This window comes from Monodon monoceros, unplaced genomic scaffold, assembly GCF_005190385.1.
Source record: "Monodon monoceros isolate NGI ecotype Baffin Bay Population unplaced genomic scaffold, NGI_Narwhal_1 Super_Scaffold_12, whole genome shotgun sequence".
Classification (NCBI taxonomy): domain Eukaryota; kingdom Metazoa; phylum Chordata; class Mammalia; order Artiodactyla; family Monodontidae; genus Monodon; species Monodon monoceros.
In genome coordinates, this window is record NW_021703768.1 from 89,942,425 (window position 1) to 89,949,012 (window position 6,588).

Consider the following 6,588-nt stretch of genomic DNA (forward strand, 5'->3'; position numbering starts at 1 on the left):
AGGAATTAGCTCTGAAAGAGAGATAGGGCATTTTCCCTAGTCATTTGTTTCTTTTTTGGAAATTAATTCTCTGCAGCACAGGTTTTCTTAGTTCCACTCTCTGACTTAGCTTCCATGTCTTCATGTCAGTTAAACCATTCCTCTACCTGGTCATCTCAGGTGGTACTAGCCTGGGACAGGGAAGAAGCAATAACCGGGAAGCCTATACAGCTTGGTATTCAAGCAAATAAATAAAGAGTTTGTGAGTTTGGGTTGTTCTATCTCATGGCTTGCTCTACCAATTTCTAATTATGTAAATGTAGGAAAATAGCTATGCTTATGATGAGGACTGAGTAAAATAATGCTATTGAACTGCCCAGAAGGGTATCTGGTACATGCCCTTCATCTAAAATGGCTGCCATGTTGCTGTTATCATGCCAAGGCTGCTCTCCAAGCACATTCTTCATATTGGAGCACTTGGTGGGGGGCATAGCTACTAGCCACTTCTGGCTCCTGCATACCTGCTCTGAACTACCCTCTGCTTTTTCTTTCTCTACGGCCCTCCCTCTGTGCCAAGTAATTCGGACAATGCAAAAAAAAGTTTTCTTTCTTTTTAATTCAAGCTCTGATCCTAAGAAACAGAATAGAGAAAATAATTTTATTGACTTCTTTAAACTTCTCCAAAACATGGCATGCTCTCTTTCCCTTATGAGTCTTCACACAGGCTGTTCCTTCGATCAGAACACTTTTCCTCTTGTATTTGTTTCTTAAGCTTTCTCAAAGTCAAGGCATTAGTTTAGACTCCTCTATCCTCCAGAAAGTCTTAACTGACCCCTAACCCCACATATTCTTGGTTTTCTATGTCTCCTAGCATGTTAGACCTTCCCTATCACTGCAGTGCTCATTCTGGTGACTGGCTCAGACAGAGACTGTGAGTTCCAGGAAGGGCAGAGATCATGTCTGCCATATCAATCGGTAGGGATCATTGTACCCTTGGCACCTAGCACAGTGCCTGGCCAAGAGCAGGCACTCAATAAATGTTCTTCCTTGGAAACACACGTCAGTGCCTTTTCTAGAAGGGACTCAAGGATCATTTACTCTTTTGTGTCTCCTCAGTTATGTGTCTCCTGGAGCACTGCTGCTATCATGGTGGAAATGTCCCATAGCTGTGCTGACTAGCAGAGTGGACACTAGCTACATGCCGCTATTGAGCATTTGAAATGTGGCTAGTGCAACTGGGGGCCTTACATTAATTTATTTTGAATTTAATTTTAATAGCCAATGTGCTATCATATCAGCCAGCACAGTCCAAGAGCCTGAGGTTTAAAAGTTTGTTTCCAGGAGCTATAACTCTAAGAACTGTCACTTTTTGAGGGGATAAAATTGTCATAAAATTCAGAAGTTTGGCAGTAACACTCAAGTTTAGTTAATGTTTGGAACCAACTTCCCAAAGAAAACACACATTGTGTCACTTTTTGGGCTATGCGGAGCATCTCAATTTTAGGCAAAGGAGTGTAGTGCTTGGGTTAGCAGTCCTGCTCTGATACCCTCTGCTGTGTTACCCTGAGCAAGTCACTTAACATCTCTGTGTCTCAGTTTCCTCACCTAGAAAATGGAGCTAACAGTTTCTACCTCAAATTGTGTTAAATGAGAATGAGTGTGTGTGTGTGTGTGTGTATAAGAGAGAGAGAGAGAGAGTGAGAGAGAGAGAGAGAGAGAGAGAGAGAGAGAGAGAGCAAGCAAGAGAGAGACAACAGTCCCTGGCACATTGTATGTTCTCAAAAATGCTAATTACCATGGTTAATTATTCCATTCTTCTATGTTTCTAAATCAACATGGCATTTGGATATATATGTGTGCATATATACACACACACCCCGCCAACAGATCCACTAAACCTGCTTCATAAGTTTTGATCAGGCAGAACAAGAATGTGAGTGTAAAGTACTATGAGAAAGTTAGAGGATAGGTATAATAGAATGTTATATGGGATCATTATTAGGGAAGATAACTCATTTTAGAAAGGTAAAGTACCTTGAAATGTCATTTTAAAAGAGCAACAGTATTTGAAGTAGGGATTAGAATTTCTGCTTGCAGGAAGGCTTTCAGCAAACATTTCTGTTTTCCTTCTCCATTTTTGTCACCTGTCCAGGTTGCCCTTTTGCCATCCTCTCAATAGGCAAAATGTTCAGGGGATGGCTGCCTTGTGCCATGCACCAAGGGGACTGAAATGAGCTGATGCAATGAGTCTAACATCCACCCTTTGAGTCTTACTATTCAAATTAACATGCTACAAAATGTTTGTGTATCCTCTGTGGCCCCTTAGCTCCATTAGAAAACTGTGTGAGCAAGGACAGGAGACAGGGAGATGCTTCCTGGAATCAGTAGCTGATTTGCAAGCCTGAGGAGTTTGCATGAAAGGCAGCAGTAAAAGTCAGTCATCAGCCCTGATATTTATAGTGAGAGGGGGAAAGAAAGGAGAGAAAACCATGAAATGTTATTAGGAAGTCAGGGAAATAGAGAGAGCTACTCAGTATAACTCATACCTTACTACCTGTTCTTCATTTAAAAAAAATTTTTTTTTAATGTGTGATATATATGTGGAGTCTTTTCTAAGAAACAGAAAGAGGAAATCTCCTCCCTCTGATCAATGTTATATGATAAGTTACTATAGTATTTTGATACAAAAAATTGAAATGAACTAACCACAAATGCAGGAAGATGAGGTCTAAAAAGCAATACAAAGTTTCCTTTATTTCCCTTGCTTTTTTATGTTAGAAACTGGGGAATCATGCTGAATTTCAAATAATTTGCCTGGTCCCAATACCAAACCATTGCATGCTTTGCAAATTGAGATGCATTTAAAAAAAATTTATAAAATACATGTCAAATAGTGAGAAAATAGATGAAAAAGTAATTTTCACATTATATTAGAAGACTATCTAGTGGCTTGCAAATAAGGAAGCATTCATTTTATTGTCAATACAAATAAATACATAACAATAATAGTCTCAGATGCTTTGAAAACAGTTGGAACTACTGAAATGGCACAGAACTAGAGAGTTTTAACATGCCCTGATGAACTGTCACTATTTTAAGTGCAGAATTACCTGGACTCATCGCTTGTTTTTGTATCTTTGATTTATTATTATCCTGGAGAGATTAGACCATGGTGTTTGGAATTCTAAATGAACCTCCACACTTGGAAATTATTCCCTTATACTACCTAGCAAATAGAAAGTGGCTAAGCATTTTTGGGGAAAGTATGCTCAAATATACAGTAAAGTGAAAAACATATAGGTACCCTGTCTTTAAATGTCTTCTTGGGTCTTTGAAAAGCATTCAGTTTAGCACAAAACTGCTCTTTGGATTAGAATTAGGACCCTTTGGGAAGGCTTATAAAAGCATTCACCTTTGGGAAGCTACTGGGTTTCCAGAGCGATGAGTAAACCAAACCAGAAGTAATCACAGAATGTTAGGGTCTGAAGTTAGAGAAGCTCTGTCCACCCCCTATTTTGCATGTGAGAAAACTGGAATCCCAGAGGTTGACGGCCTTGCCCAGGACACACATGTCAGGGGTAAGGCTGTTTCTATTAGAATGGCACCTCCTGACCTCATCTAGTTGCTCCTTTGACCATAGCATGCTCCCTGGAATTCTACAGTACCCAACACCTCCTCCAATGCCTGGCACGTAGTAGACTCACAATAAATGTGTATTGACTAACTGAATGGCCTGAGAACCTTAATAATTAAAAACATCATTTTAACTTACTTAAAAACACTGAACAAATGTGCTTCTCAGAGAGGCTAGCCAATTGCAACAAGACCATTATGAACAAGAAGGGGGCTGCTGAATAATATAAACAGGAGGAAAGAATTCAACTATAGCCTGTAGTAACAAGGTGAAACACCCCATGATGACGAGGGGCTAGAAAAGCTGGTGACCTGTGACTATATCAGAAGCACTAAAGCATCCTTGGCTATGATGGAGAAAAACATAGTATGAGATTCCTTTGCTTTCTGCTGCTATTCAAACAGCAGGCGTATGTTCAGAATGGTTCTTTTAGAGAAAACAGGGTGAAATTTTGACATCAAAAGGTCTTGAGATAACCATAGTAATGAGAATGACCGCTGGAGGAAGAGCATCCCTCTTTTATACTGAGTTAGAATATAGCTATTTTGAGCATTTTTATTCAAAAAAATGGAAATTTTGCTTAATTTCCATTTATCCTGTTCTAAGTCTACCAACCCTGAAAAGCAGAGGCATGATTGATCTTAAAATGTCAATCTCTTACCTAAAGAGAGGAAGAAAAGATTTATTTAAAGAATAAAATGTCACAGGGATTCTTAGGAGAAAAGCTCCTGGGTTTGGATTTTCTTTGACAGCCAGGATTCCAAATGAGTAATTTTCCCCCTCCATACATTTTGTAGTAGCCCCCCAGATAGCTATCAGTGCAGATGTCCAGATTGGCAAATGCTTCCATGTTTTAGGGTCCTTTTTGTCAGTTAATCTACCTGGATGCTGACTTTCAGGAAAGACTTGGTACTGAAAGAAAAACTCCTCAGGCCCTTGGGGGGCCCGATAAAATTCTACTCCTGGATACACCCATCCCATTGAAAATGCATACACTAGGCTGGGGTTGGGGATGAAGGAGCTGGGATTTAATACCTTTGGTTTAGTCCTAGGGGATCAGGGAGGCAAGTGAAACCCAGTTTAGAGAGCTCACCTGACTACAGTTTAAAGTATGAACGGGTACAGAAAATGTGAATGGATTCATCAGAGAGCCTGAAGAATTCTCAGCGTCTGTATGCAGTCTTCACATTGGAGATTTAATGTACACATTATGCTATATTTCCAGCATCTACAACAGTGCCTGCCTGGCACATAATAGGCATTTGATGATTATTTGTTAAAACATTTCAGTGTTAAAATTAGAGGAAATCTCCCACTAGATGCAGACAGAAATTTATATTATTTATGAAAATTTATCCATTTTTTATGACCTTTTCAGGTAAAAAACAAAACAAACAAAAAATGAGTTTAAAGACACCTTGGGTTTTATCTAAATTGGCCTCTTGTTTCAGAAAGAATCTTCCTCAAATCACCCTAGATTAATGAATTCTACTTCTAAAGACATTTAGATGGAGAATGGCTATATATAAAGTCCAGTGACTGGCACCTTGGTTTTCTTTGTGTGAGGATAAATAATTCCTGCTCTTCAGGTATTCTGTATTTTCCAGATGGTGGGCAAGATTAATGGTGCCTGTTGCCATTGCTCTGAACTAGCTGGAAAGACCTCTAGTCATCCTGACAACCTGGAAAACTAGGTCTCTCTTCTCATCCTTGCAGTCACTACAGAGGATCAAAAGGCAGAGAGGAGAACCACTGTCATTGCAGAAAACCAGACTAAGGACGAGTCAATCTAAAGATAGGAATGTATGGTCTGCTCTCACTCTTAGGGAGTCTGAGGAATGAGTCAGTCTCCAGGCTGCCAGAACCAAAAAACTTTCATTTGTCCTCTTAAGGATAGGGAGGGACAGAGGGCATAGGTGAGAACACAGCTGCAGGTGGCTATACTGAAACCTTTGGGAGAGCATGGCCCCAAGAAAGAGAAAAAAGGAAAGGGGGCCTGCAATGGCCTGACTATTTCATTTTCAACAAAATTTATATTTTGAAATCCTAACCCCCCAAAGTTGATGGTATAGGAGGTAGGGCCTTTGGGAGGTGCTTGGGTCATGAGGGTAGAGCCCTCATGCATGGGATTAGTGCTCTTATGAAGAAAGAGAGTCCACAGAGCTCCCTAGCCCCTTCGGCCACTTACAGACTCAATAGAAGCCTGCGTCCTGGAAAAGAGCCCTCGCCCGACCGTGCTGGCACCCTGATCTCAGATTTCCAAACTCCAAATTTGTGAGCAATAGATTTCTGCTGTTTGTAAGCTGCCTAGTCTATATTTTTACAGAAGCCTGAAATGACTAGGACAGGGACAAACTAACAATGTTCCTAGTTAATTCTCTAAAAAATAAATCTACCAGGAAACCACCTATTCCTGGTTTCCAGATAATGCAAAGTTCATTTATGTATTTACTCATTCAATAAATAGAGCAGCTCAGACCAATGCTATGGATTGGCTTGGTAAATATGTCTGCTTCTTGACAGAGAATCAAGCAAGAAACTTACATATGATTTTGGACTATTCTAATAATTTCTGTAGGTTACATAGTTACATGTGTATGGTCAAATATATCAAGGATAAAGGGAATATTCTCAAAACAAAATCACCCTTCAAAAGTTATTTAAAAGGTCTGGAAGATCATAAATTGAAGAGATGGCTTGGCATGAAGTCAGGGTCCGAATGTACCAGAACTGCTATATCTTAGCAGATTTACTCCCTCAGGGGCAACATAATCTATATTAAACTTAAAATGCACAGGCCTTTGGCTCCCCAGTGGCTGTATGGTAGTACTCTAATTTATTTGGAATCTGCCAAGGAAACAGTTTACCCTTTCATTTATGTCTCATTTTATGTTTTTGAATTTTTAGTAAGTCATTGATTTTTGTTGACCATTTTTCTATGGCACATGGAGAAAAGTAAATTGAGTGTTTGAGAA